The sequence below is a fragment of the Oncorhynchus keta genome, unplaced genomic scaffold (assembly GCF_023373465.1).
Source record: "Oncorhynchus keta strain PuntledgeMale-10-30-2019 unplaced genomic scaffold, Oket_V2 Un_contig_2111_pilon_pilon, whole genome shotgun sequence".
NCBI lineage: Eukaryota > Metazoa > Chordata > Actinopteri > Salmoniformes > Salmonidae > Oncorhynchus > Oncorhynchus keta.
This window is the reverse complement of record NW_026282320.1, coordinates 42,501-56,367: the sequence shown is the minus strand read 5'-3', so window position 1 is coordinate 56,367 and position 13,867 is coordinate 42,501. Positions and strand designations below refer to the sequence as shown.

Here is a 13,867-nt window from a genome sequence, read left to right as displayed (position 1 = left end):
GTGACCAGGAAATACCAATGTTGTGACCAGGAAATACCAATGATGTGACCAGGAAATACCAATGTTGTGACCAGGAAATACCAATGTTGTGACCAGGAAATACCAATGTTGTGACCCAAGTGTGACGTGCCCAAAGTGGTGGACAAATGATTTGCCTGTCTCTGTCTTTTCTCAGAACAGTAGTTCCGTGACTGATTCTCTGGTTAGCTACACAGCTCATAAGGCACAGCGTTTTTCATCTGTTGGACACGCCATGCTGGCAGGATGCTGGAAACATCAGTGGCTAGCTTCCACTGGAACAGATAGCCTGCTAGTTAGTAGGTCAAGGTGACAGCTGGCCTGCGGGCGTGTCTTTGAACATATTGTACAGGCATCCATCCTGACTGCCGCTGTCTCTCCCCGCTCCCTGCGCACGGAGCTCAGATGCTCCACACCGATTGGCTAGTTAGTGCGCCAGCCGTCGTTTCACCGCCATGACAGACAGCCAGATCCACTGTTTAGTGGCTCAAATGGCTTCCACTGTCTAAATAGTGCACTACTTAGTAGGCCAAGTCAGGGCCCTGGTCAAAAGTAGTGCACTATTTAAGATCTAGTGGCTGCCATTTGATAGATCCCCACAACCTCCTCTGTGACAAAGGGAAGACACACAGCTCCAGGATGGTGTGTTTTTAGTGTCTGGAAACAGTGGGGTTGATGAGGATGCAGCCTCTGCATCACGGTGGCTATGCTTCCACTGTCTGATAGATACTAGTTAGTACGTCAAGTCAGGGGTCTCCTGATGACAGTCGTCTCAGAGCTAAGATCTAGTGGCTATGCTTCCACTGTCTGATAGATACTAGTGAGTAGTTCAAGTCAGGGGTCTCCTGATGACAGTAGTCTCAGAGCTAAGATCTAGTGGCTATGCTTCCACTGTCTGATAGATACTAGTTAGTAGGTCAAGTCAGGGGTCTCCTGATGACAGTAGTCTCAGAGCTAAGATCTAGTGGCTATGCTTCCACTGTCTGATAGATACTAGTTAGTAGGTCAAGTCAGGGATCTCCTGATGACAGTAGTCTCAGAGCTAAGATCTAGTGGCAATGCTTCCACTGTCTGATAGATACTAGTTAGTAGGTCAAGTCAGGGATCTCCTGATGACAGTCGTCTCAGAGCTAAGATCTAGTGGCTATGCTTCCATAGATACTACTTTTTAAAATATTTGTTTTATTTATTTAACCTTCATTTAATTAGGCAAGTCAGTTAAGAGCAAATTCTTAATTACAATGACAGCCTACTGAGAAACAGTGGGTTAACTGCCTTGTTCAGGGGCAGAATGACAGATTTTCACCTTGTCAGCTCTGGGATTTGATCCAGCAACCTTTAGGTTACTTGGCCCAACGCTCTAATCACTAGGCAACCAGTCAGGTAGCAGTCTCGGCAGGTAGCCTAGTGGTTACATATTAATAACTAAACTACTGAGACATATTCATAACTAAATTCACACTACTGAGACATATTAATAACTAAACTACTGAGACATATTAATAACTAAATTCACACTACTGAGACATTAATAACTAAACTACTGAGACATATTAATAACAAACTACTGAGACATTAATAACTAAATTCACACTACTGAGACATATTAATAACTAAACTACTGAGACATATTAATAACTAAATTCACACTACTGAGACAAATTAGTCTTAATAACTAAACTCCACTACTGAGACATATTAGTCTTAATAACTAAACTCCACTACTGAGACAAAATTCTCCTTTCTGAAACTGGTTTAACAGTATTATTTTTTTGAATGAAGCGCGCCAGCTTAACTGAGTTTTTATGTATATAAAGAAGGACTTAATCGAACAAAAACCATTTGTGATGTAACCGGGACCTTTTGGAGTGCCAACAGAAGAAGATCTTCAAAGGTAAGGCATTTATCGCTATTTCTGACATTCGTGTTTCACCTGCCTGGTTGAAAAATGTTTTTCATACTTTTATCTGCCGGGCGCTGTCCTCAGAAAATCGCATGGTGCTTTCGCCGTAAAGCCTTTTTGAAATCTGACACAGCGGCTGAATTAACAAGTTAAGCTTTATTTTGATGTATAATACTTGTATTTTCATGAATGTTAAATATTTATATTTCTGTAATTTGAAATTCGCACTCTGCAATTTTTACCGTCCCACCTGCCCATTGATTGCCTGGAGGGTTGTTAGCACAGTGTCCAAAGAAGGGCCAGAAGTATACAGAAGGGTGTCGTCTGCGTAGAGGAGAATCACCAGCAGCAAGAGCGACATCATTGATCTATACAGAGAAAAGAGTCGGCCAGAGGATTGAACCCTGTGGTACCCCCATAGATACTGCCAGAGGTCCGGTCAACAGGCCCTCCGATTTGACACACTGAACTCTGTCTGAGAAGTAGTTGGTGAACCAGGGGAGGCAGTCATTTGAGAAATCAAGGGTGTTGAGTCTGCCGTTAAGAATGTGATAATTGACAGAGTCGAAACCCTTGGCCAGGTCGATGAATACGGCTGCACAGTATTGTCTCTTATGTTGGTGGTTATGATATCGTTTAGGACTTTGTGCTTGGCTGAGGTGCATGACCAGCTCGGAAACGAGATTGCATAGCGGAGGAAAGTACGGTGGGAACATGGTCGGTGATATTTTTGTTAACTTGGCTTTGGAAGACCTTAGAAAGGCAGGGTAGGATAGATATAGGTCTGTAGCAGTTTGGGTCTAGAGTGTCTCCCCCTTTGAAGAGGGGATGGCCACGGCAGATTTCCAATCTTTGGGGATCTCAGACGATACGAAAGAGAGGTTGAACAGGCTAGTAATAGGGGTTGCAACTATTTCAGCGGATAATTTGAAACAAGGCACAAGGTCCAGATTGTCTAGCCCAGCTGATTTGTTGGAGTCCAGATTTTGCAGCTCTTTCAGAACATCAGCTATCTTGATTTGGGTGAAGGAGAAATGGGGAGGTTTGGGCAAGTTGCTGTGGGGAGCGCAGGGCTGTTGACCGGGGTAGGGAGTAGCCAGGTTGAAAGCATGGCCAGCCGTAGAAAAATGCTTCTTGAAATTCTCAATTATCGCTTTATCGGTGGTGACAGTATTTCCTAGCCTCAGTGCAGAGGACAGCTGGGAGGAAGTGCTTTTTGGAGTTTGTGCTACAGGATGCAAATTTCTGTTTGAAAAAGCTGGCCTTGGCTTTCCTAACTGCCCCTGTATATTGTTTCCTAACTTCTCTGAAAAGTTGCATATCATGGGGGATTTTCGATGCCAATGTAGTACGCCACAGGATGTTTTTGTGCTGGTCAAGGGCAGTCAGGTCTAACAACGTGAACCACTGGCTATATCAGTTCCTGGTTCTACATTTTTTGAGTGGGGCATGCTTATTTAAGATGGTGAGGAAAGCACTTTTAAAGAATAACCAGACATCCTCTACTGACGGAATGAGGTCATATTCTTCAAACTACTGAGACCAGGTCAATTAGAAATGCCTGCTACTGAAGTGTTTCAGGGAGCGTTTGAACTGATGAGGATGGTCATTTGACCACAGACCGATTACGGATGCAGGCAATGAGGCAGTGAACGCTGAGATCCTGGTTGAAGACAGCAGAGGTGTATTTGGAGGGCAGGTTGGTTAGGATGATATCTATGAGGGTGCCCGTGTTAACTGAAACTTGGGGTTATACCTGGTGGGTTCATTGATAATTTTTGTTGAAGGCATCAAGCTTAGATTGTAGGATGGCAGATCTCTGCAGTAGATTGCAAACTCCGCCCCTTTTGCAGTTCCATCTTGTCGGAACATGTTACAGTTAGGGATGGAAACGTCAGGGTTTTAATAACTGGTCTTCTAAGCCAGGATTCAGAACTAAACTACGATATCGGGTTGGCAGAGTGTGCTAAGGCAGTGAATAAAACAAACTTAGGAAGGAGGCTTCTAATGTTAAAATGCATGAAACCAAGGCTTTATGGTTACAGAAGTCAACAAATGAGAGCGCCTGGGGAATGGGAGTGGAGTTAGGCACTGCAGGGCATGGATTAACCTCTACATCACCAGAGAAACAGAGGAGAACTAAGATAAGGGTACTGCTAAAGGCTATAAGAACTGGTCGTCTAATACGTACTGGGAACAGAGATACTAAACTAGGAGACAGGTTTCTAACTAAATTCACACTACTAGACATATCAAGGAATAATGTACTGAGACAAAGGTGTGGTAGGATGTGAATACTGAGACAAATTGAGGTAAATGTATGCATTGAATGAAGATTAGAGAGATTTTGTCTCTAGATACATCATTTAAACCAGGTCTCACCTGAAACTGAGTGGTAGGGTAACTAAAGGGTTAACTAAGGCGCCATTGTACAGGAATAGAGTCTCTACAGTGAAATAAGGCAATAATTACTAACCAAAACAGCAATGGACAAGGCATATTGACATTAGGGAGAGGCATGCGTAGCCAAGTGATTATAGGGGTCAGTGAGTGGCTCGGCGGGCCAGAGACACAGCGTTTCAGGCAGCTAGCGGGCCGGGGCTATTCAGAAGGGCCTTAGAGGGGCGATGGAAGAAGTCTGTTGTAGCCCCCTGGGCAGACCATGTTTTCATGGATCAGCAGGGCGCTGTCCTAAATGAGCCCAGGCCAAAGCCTTTTGCAAATCTACAGTGGCCAGAGAATTTGTCCTATGGGCCTTTTATTTATTTAACAAGGCAAGTCAGTTAAGAACTAATTTCTTATTTTCAATGACGGCCTAGGAACAGTGGGTTAACTGCCTTGTTCATTGGCAGAGCCTGACAGATTTTACCTTGTCAGCTCAGGTTACTAAGTGTCGCAGCTCTAACCACTAGGCTACCCTGCTAACAGAGAAAGATGTCTAGGCAGCTAGCGGATTGAACCCCGGCTATCAGGCCCAGCAGATGAGCATTCAGGGGATGTCACGATGGAGGAGCCAGCCGAGGGCGGGGTCGGTAGTTCAGTTGTGATGGGTCGGCGGGGGTGCAGGCCAATTGGCAAAATAGGTGTTGAGCCCAAGGATGTGGCTGATGGACCTCTTCGGCCAGCTGGGAGATGGGCTAGCTCAGGCTGGTTGGTTCTTGCTTTGGGACAGAGGTTAGCCAGCTCGGATAGCAGCTTGCATAGCTGCGATGATCAGGGGATTCGGGTTGGTCGGTTCAGAGCTTGGCTTTAGGAAGACCGGAGAAATGGCAGGGAATAAGTCTGATTTGCTCTGGTTTGAGTGTCTCACTGTGCGGACTGGCGAGAGTTGTCCGGACTAAAGGAGCTGATGACCACTAGCAGTGGCTAGCTGACTAGTAGCTAGTTAGCTGGCTAGCAACTGTTTCAGTTCGGTTCAAAAAAGTAAAAAAATAGCAGATCCATTCCACATTGGGTTGGGGTCCAGATTTCAGGAGAGTATATTGAAGTTGAGGTTAAGAAAAATATTAAAAAAATAGGGCTAGCATGACTAGACCAGGAAGAAAGCATCTCTGCTGCTTTTCTGCTGCCTGAAATTCTCATTACAGCACCACACACACACAACAGTACACACACCACACACACAGGGCACACAGGACACACACAGTTTGTGCACACACATGCACACACACACACACACACACACACACACACACAACACCACCTGTCTATTGTTTCCTAACTTCGCTAAAAGTCAATCATGGGGGATTTTTGAATGCCAATGTAATAGGGGTCTTTTGGTGGTCTTCCCATAAGACCTGAGATTCAAGGGCTATGATCAGTTCATTTCAAATTTTTATATGTGGTCTTATTTAAGATGGCCTGGCGCAATGGAACCAATAGAATAACTGCACATCTGCAAACCCGGCCCACATGGCACCCCAGGCAGGCTATTAGAAATGCCTCAAAGTGTTTTAAAGATGTCTGCTTCTCAGAGGATGTTACCTTCAGGGAGCCAGACCTCTCTATCAGAGGGGGTTTCATGGTGTGCTGGGTGTGAGGCAGTCCCCAACTCTGTGCTCTTTCTGCCCGCCTGGTTGGTTAGGATGATTATCTATTAAAGTGGTGCCCGTGTCGGATTCTTTATACCTGGTGGGTTCATTATCATTTTTGCTATAAGGCCCGAGGAGGTGTGTAGGATGGCCAATATACCACGGCTAACCTCGCTTTTGTTTCCATCTTGTCAGAACATGTTACAGTTAGGGATGGAAACGTCCTTGGGGTTTTATTGGTCTTCCAAACCCAGGATTCAGACACGATAAACTGGTTACTAATGTAATTAGAGCAGTAAAAATACATGTTTTGTCAACCCGAGGTATACGTTCTGATATACCATGGCTTTTATGGTTACAGCATTCAGGTCAAATGAACCACCCAGGATAATTTCATATTAATTTAGCATGCTTGCAGGAAACATTACATTAAGACAAAGCCTCTCTGTAACCTAAGATAAGGCAAACGTTCACGAGCTGGTCTCTCCCAGACTGTCAGATGGTATCGTCCAGTAAAGGAGCTTTTGACCCCACAATAGATTCCAGCGTACAGACAAGCTGGTCTCTCCCCTACAGTTGAGAAATGTATGCATTGAATGAGTAAAGGATCTTTGACCCTAGACATCATTCCAACCACGAGCTGGTCTCCGCATGAGTGGTCAGATGGAACTAAAGGATTATTGACCCCACACATATTCCAGCAGGAATGGTCTCTACAGTGAAATGTCAGATGGTATCATCCAAAACATCAATGGACAAGGCATATTCCATTAGGGAGCTGGTCTCTCCCAAGTGATTAGATGGTATCATCCAGTAAAGGATCTATTGACCCCACACATATTCCAGCCACGAGCTGGTCTCTCCCTTACTGTCAGATGGTATGGGGCAGTAAAGGAGTCTGTTGACCCCACAGACCATATTCCAGCCACGGCAGCTGGTCTCTCCCTACTGTCAGATGGTATCATCCAGTAAAGGATCTATTGACCCCACACATATTCCAGCCACGAGCTGGAACTAATCACTTACTGTCAGATGGTATCATCCAGTAACAGGATTAACTGACCCCACACATATTCCAGCCACGAGCTGGTCTTCCCTTGTCTGTCAGATGGTATCGTCCAGTAACCAGGATCTACCCTGACCCCACACATATTCCAGCCAGCTAGCTGGTCTCTCCCTATCACTGTCAGATGAGTATCGGGGAGTAAATGGAGGATTGACCCCACACATATTCCAGCCACGAGCTGGTCTCTCCCTACTGTCAGTTGTGATGGGTCCAGTAAAGGATCTAGTGACCCCAAATATATTCCAGCCCCAGAGCTGGTCTCTCACTACTGTCAGATGGTATCATCCAGTAAAGGATCTATTGACCCAGAGACGTTAGCCATTCCAGCCACGAGCTGGTCTCTCCTTACTGTCAGATGGTATCATCCGGAGTAAAGGATCAAAATGACCCCACACATATTCCAGCCACGAGCTGGTCTCTCCCTTACTGTCAGATGGTATCATCCGGACTAAAGGTAGCTGATTGACCCCACATATTCCAGCCACTAGTAGCTGGTTAGCTGGCTAGCTTCTGTCAGATGGTATCGTTCAGTAAAGGATCTAGTGACCCATTCACATATTCCAGGAAGATTTCTGGTCTCTATTGAAGTCAGATGGTATCAAAAATAGTAAAAAATCTAGTGACCCCACACATATTTCATCTCTGAGCTGGTCTCTCCCTTACTGTCAGATGGTATCGCACCACACAACATCTATTGACCCCACACATATTCCAGCACACAGCTGGTCTCTCACACACTGTCAGATGGAGTCGTCCAGTAAAGGAATCTATTGCAAAACTGAATGGATTCCAATAGGGGTCTAGCTGGTCTTCCCATACTGTCAGATGGTATCATCCAGTTGACAGGATTTCAAATGACCCCACAAATATTCCAGCGATTAAGCTTTAGTCTCTCGCAATGGAACCAATAGATGGTATCATCTGTAAACCCGGATCTATTGACCCCAGGCACATATTCCAGCCACGAGCTGGTCTCTCCTTCTGTCAGACGGTATCGTTACCTTAGGAGCTATTGACCCCACACATATTCAGCCAGAGCTGGTTTCTCCCTGTGCTGGGTGGTATCATCCAGTCTGTGCTCTTTCTGACCCCTGCTGGGAGCATCATTAAAGCCTATTAAAGTGGAGACTTCTCCTTTATCCTGTCAATTACGGTATCGTCCAGTAAAGGATCTATTGACCCCACACATATTCCAGCCACGGCTGGTCTCTCCCTTACTGTCAGATGGTATCGTCCAGTAAAGGATCTATTGACCCCATATTAACATTCCAGCCACGAGCTGGTCTCTCCCTTACTGTAAACTGGTTCTAATAAAGGAGCAATAAAAACACATGTTTTGTCGGCCCGTGGTCTACGTTCTGACTGTCAGATGGTATCATCCAGTAAAGGATCAATTGACCCCCAGTTTATATTCCAGCCATTTAGCTGGTCTCTCACCATTACTTCAGATGGTATCATCCAGTAAAGGATCTGAAGACCCCACACATATTCCAGCGGAGCTGGTCTCTCCCCTTTACTGTCAGATGGTATCATCCAGTAAAGGATCTATTGACCCCACACATATTCCAGCGGCGAGCTGGTCTCTCCCTTACTGTCAGATGGTATCGTCCAGTAAAGGATCTATTGACCCCACACATATTCCAGCCACGAGCTGGTCTCTCACTTACTGTCAGATGGTATCGTCCAGTAAAGGATCAATTGACCCCACACATATTCCAGCGACGAGCTGGTCTCTCCCTTACTGTCAGATGGTATCGTCCAGTAAAGGATCTATTGACCCACACATATTCCAGCCACGAGCTGGTCTCTCCTTACTGTCGTGCAGATGGTATCACTCAGAGACCACTTTCAACCTACAAGCCGTCAGACTGATGAATGCTGGAGCTGAGACATACCACTACAGTATACCATGCGTATCCTGTACATACCACTACAGTATACCATGCGTATCCTGTACATACCACTACAGTATACCATGCGTATCCTGTACATACCACTACAGTATACCATGCGCATCCTGTACATACCACTACAGTATACCATGCGCATCCTGTACATACCACATACCACAGTATACCAGGGAGATCCTGAGACAGACCACTAGAGTATAGAGACAGAGAGAGATCCTGTAGAGACCACTACAGATATACCATGCTGAGAGAGAGAGAGAGAGAGAGAGAGAGAGAGAGAGAGAGAGAGAGAGAGAGAGAGAGAGAGAGAGAGAGAGAGAGAGAGAGAGAGAGAGAGAGAGAGAGAGAGAGAGAGACAGAGAGAGAGAGAGAGAGACAGAGACAGAGACAGAGAGAGAGAGAGACAGAGAGAGAGAGAGAGAGAGACAGAGAGAGAGAGGGAGAGAGAGAGAGACAGAGAGAGAGACAGAGAGAGAGAGAGAGAGAGAGAGAGAGAGAGACAGAGACAGAGATAGAGAGACAGAGAGAGAGAGAGAGAGACAGAGAGAGAGAGAGAGAGAGAGACAGAGAGAGAGAGAGAGAGAGAGAGAGAGAGAGAGAGAGAGACAGAGAGAGAGAGAGAGAGACAGAGAGAGAGACAGAGAGAGAGACAGAGAGAGAGAGAGAGAGAGAGAGAGAGAGAGAGAGAGAGAGAGAGAGAGAGAGAGAGAGAGAGAGAGAGAGAGAGAGAGAGAGAGAGAGGACAGAGGACAGAGAGAGACAGAGACAGAGACAGAGACAGAGACAGAGAGAGAGAGAGAGAGAGAGAGAGAGAGAGAGAGAGAGAGAGAGAGAGAGAGATTCTCATTGGGGCAGAATGTGAAGAGGTGTTTAAGTCCTAGCAGCTGTGTTGTAATGTGCCAGAGACAGTAGAGTTCAGATCCCTGTTGCTGAACTGTTACAGTTCCTGTGATGCATAGAGAATCCCGGTGCGGTTCTAGCTAAATGTATATCTGGCTCGTTTTATGGACTCCTCAGCATTTGACACGAGCTGAGACAGAAATGCAGGTGTTGTACATGTACAATCAGCATGCGTGACTAAAACACTTGAAATACATTTGACTTGTTTACTAAGATAATGTGATGATCTATGTTAATGCAGCAGGTAGTTTTGTGGGAGTCAAGCTGTGAGAACACAGGATACATCCCAAATGGTACCCTAATCCCTATGTAGTGCACTACGTTTTTTACCGGGACCCAGGTCTAAATAAGTGCACTATGTTGGTAATCAGAGTGACATTTGGGATGCTAAGTAGCTGAGAATGGGATGTAGTTCTGTTTGTTGTCTTGACTCCTCCTCGGTGGTTTGGTATTAACTTAAATGTCTAGAATTAAGAATGATAAACCTGCACACGGTATACAGGGCCGTCTATAGCCTTTTGGGGGGCCCCAAGCGGGATATGGTTGGAGGGCCCCCCCCAAGCACACGTCTTCTCAGTGGTTTGGTGTTAACTTAAATTATGTCTAGAAATAATTAGGATAAACCTGCACATGGTATACAGGGCCGGCTCTGGCCATTTGGGATCCCTAAGTGAGATTTGGATGGGGGGGTGCCCTCTTCACGGCAAAAACATTTTAGTAGTCCCTCTTTTGATGGCTGAGAGAGACATTTAAGTTTTAAAGTTCATTTCCTGCAATTCTACACATTTTGCCATGGGGCAGAGAGAAAACGTTGCTATTTTAGATACATTTTCAAGCAATTCTACTCATTCTGCCATGGGGCGGCGATAACGTTCTGCAGTTTTAAAGCTAATTCCAGCAATTCTACATATTCTGTAATGAATTGTGTCACGTTAATAGGATATCTTAGTGAGAACGACTAACAAAATCAATGGGGGCCTCCTGGAGTGCCTGTTGGTTTACAGCCGTGATTAATACAAGTTTGGCAGCTGGCTAGATTAACTACCAATCTAAACATCGTCAGCTGACATGTTAATTGATTGACTGTCATAACAAGACTGAAACTGCTGATGCGACACATTTAAAAATAGCTTCTGGTATATTTTATTATTGTTTGCTGATGTTTTTCGGGGGCTAACGACCAGGGTTGCTTACAGAACGCCTGGACCCGGCCATGACGGTATAAAGTACTTCTCTCATGCTTTGGACCCACAGCACTTCCTGTCTGTCAGTAGACATGCGGTGGACGGGTGCATGAATAAAGTACAACACCATGTGATGTGTCAGACTGTCTTTTGGGCCCAGCACCCTGTGGAGAAATGGAGAATGTGCACATCAGCATTTCACCGACACACTCTTCAAATCAGCTCCATGAGGATGCCCTTCTCTGATGATGGACACCTCTCTCCTCCCCTCCCCTCCTCTCCTCTCCTCTCCTCTCCTCTTCTCTCCTCTCTCTCTCCTCCTCTCCTCTCCCCTCCCCTCCCCTCCCTCCCTCCCCTCCCTCCCTCCCTCCCCCCTCCTCTCTCTCTCTCTCTCTCTCTCTCTCTCTCTCTCTCTCTCTCTCTCTCTCTCTCTCTCTCTCTCTCTCTCCTCTCCCTCTCCTTTCCCCTGCCCTCCACAGAACCTTCCCTACGGTGTTAGAGGATGTTACCTATCTCTTTCTCTGCAGGTCGAGATACCTGCCCCAGAACTCTCTAGTCTTACATATTTTATATGGGATATGCACCTTTTCCATTTATCTATCCGCAGGTGGGCAACCTGCCCCAGAACGCTCTTCTCTTCCCTGATGTTGTGTCGTACATAAGAACAGCCCGTAGACGTTGTATATTGGCCATATACCACACCCCCCTCGGGCCTTACTGCTTAATGAACCTACTCTCTCTCCTCTCCTGCCAGGGCTGGCTACCTGCCCCAGAACGTGCCCCTCCAGATCATCTGCTACCTACCCCAGGAGAGAGTTCCTCCCCACGCTGCCAGCCGCTCCCCTCTACCAGCTGGACAAGCTGCTGGACCGCACAGAGGACTACAGCCTCTTCAGTGTAGGTTATAACCTCTGACCTCTAAACCTGACCCTGACCCTAATCAAGCTGCTGGACCGCACATAGGACTACAGCCTCTTCAGTGTAGGTTATAACCTCTGACCCTAATCCTAACCCTGACCCTGACCATAGCACTCCAACTACAGCCTCTTCATAGTTTATAACCTCTGACCCTAATCTAACCCTGACCATAACCCTCCAACTACAGCCTCTTCAGTGTAGGTTATAACCTCTGACCTAACCCTAACCCTAACCCTAACCCTGACCATAACCCTCCAACTACAGCCTCTTCAGTAGTTTATAACCTCTGACCCTAATCCCAACCTGACCAGCCTCCAACTACAGTTTGGTACAGCTGGTGCCCTCTGACCCCCTAACTACCAAGACCCCCAACTACCTTTCTGTGGATCAGGGTTCAATGTATTGAGGAGCTTCTGCCCAGTACTATAAAACCTATGTACTAATGCCAGCCTGTTTGGCCACTGAGCCCCAGTACTATAAACCCTATGTGGACTAATGTATTGACTGAGCCCCAGTACTATAAACCCTATGTACTAAATGCCCCCACTGAGCCCCAGTACTATAAAACCTATGTACTAATGCCCCCACTGAGCCCCAGTACTATAGAACCCTATGTACTAATGCCCCCACTGAGCCCCAGTACTATAAACCCTATGTACTAATGCCCCCACTGAGCCCCAGTACTATAAACCCTATGTACTAATGCCCCCACTGAGCCCCAGTACTATAAAACCTATGTACTAATGCCCCCACTGAGCCCCAGTACTATAAACCTATGTACTAATGCCCCCACTGAGCCCCAGTACTATAAACCCTATGTACTCGATCACCCACTGAGCCCCAGAACTATAAACCCTATGTACTAATGTACCCACTGAGCCCCAGTACTATAAACCCTATGTACTAATGCCCCCACTGAGCCCCAGTACTATAAACCCTATGTACTAGATCACCCACTGAGCCCCAGAACTATAAACCCTATGTACTAGATCACCCACTGAGCCCCAGTACTATAAACCCTATGTACTAATCCCCCACACTGAGCCCCAGACTATAAACCCTATGTACTCGATCACCCACTGAGCCCCAGCACTATAAACCCTATGTACTAATCACCCACTGAGCCCCAGCACTATAAACCCTATGTACTAATGCCCCCCACTGAGCCCCAGTACTATAAACCCTATGAACTAGATCACCCATTGAGCCCCAGTACTATAAACCCTATGTACTAATGCCCCCACTGAGCCCCAGTACTATAAACCCTATCTACTAATGCCCCACTGAGCCCCAGTACTATAAACCCTAATTACTAATGCCCCCATTGAGCCCCAGTACTATAAAACCCTATCTACTAATGCCCCCACTGAGCCCCAGTACTATAAACCCTATCTACTAATGCCCCACTGAGCCCCAGTACTATAAACCTAATTACTAATGCCCCACTGAGCCCCAGTACTATAAACCCTAATTACTAGATGCCCCCACTGGGAGTGTCAGGAAGGGAGGGAGAATGTCAGGGGAGGGAGAGTGTCAGGGAGGAGTATCAGGGGGAGGGAGAGTGTCAGGGAGGAGGGAGGGGGAGGTATCAAGGAGGGAGGATTTTCAGGAGGAGGGAGGAGGTGACAGGGAGGGAGGGAGAGTGTCAGGAGGGAGGGAGAGTGTCAGGGGAGGGGAGGGAGGGAGGGGAAGGAGGGAGGGAGAGTGTCAGGAGGGAGTGAGGGAGAGTGTCAGGGAGGGAGGGAGGGTGTCAGGGAGGGAGGGAGGGGGAGGGAGGGAGGGTCAGGAGGGGAGGAGAGGTGAGGGAGGGAGGGAGGGGAAGGGAGGGAGGATTTCAGGAAGAGGGGAGGGGTGAGTGTCAGGGAGGGAGGGGGAAGGGAGAGTGTCAGGGAGGGAGAGTGTCAGGGAGGGAGGGTGAGGGGAGGGAGATGTCAGGG

General features: G+C 46.8%; 1 protein-coding gene across 1 annotated transcript in view; it reads left to right on the top strand.

The window, feature by feature from the left end:
• Positions 1-11,828, top strand: part of LOC127920901 (thyrotropin-releasing hormone-degrading ectoenzyme-like) — a 135,112-nt gene extending 123,284 nt beyond the window's left edge. Inside the window, exon 8 of the mRNA XM_052504922.1 lies at positions 11,767-11,828. The gene's annotated coding sequence lies outside the window, so the exon portion shown is untranslated. The remainder of the gene's footprint in view (positions 1-11,766) is intronic.
• Positions 11,829-13,867: the final 2,039 nt, after the last annotated feature.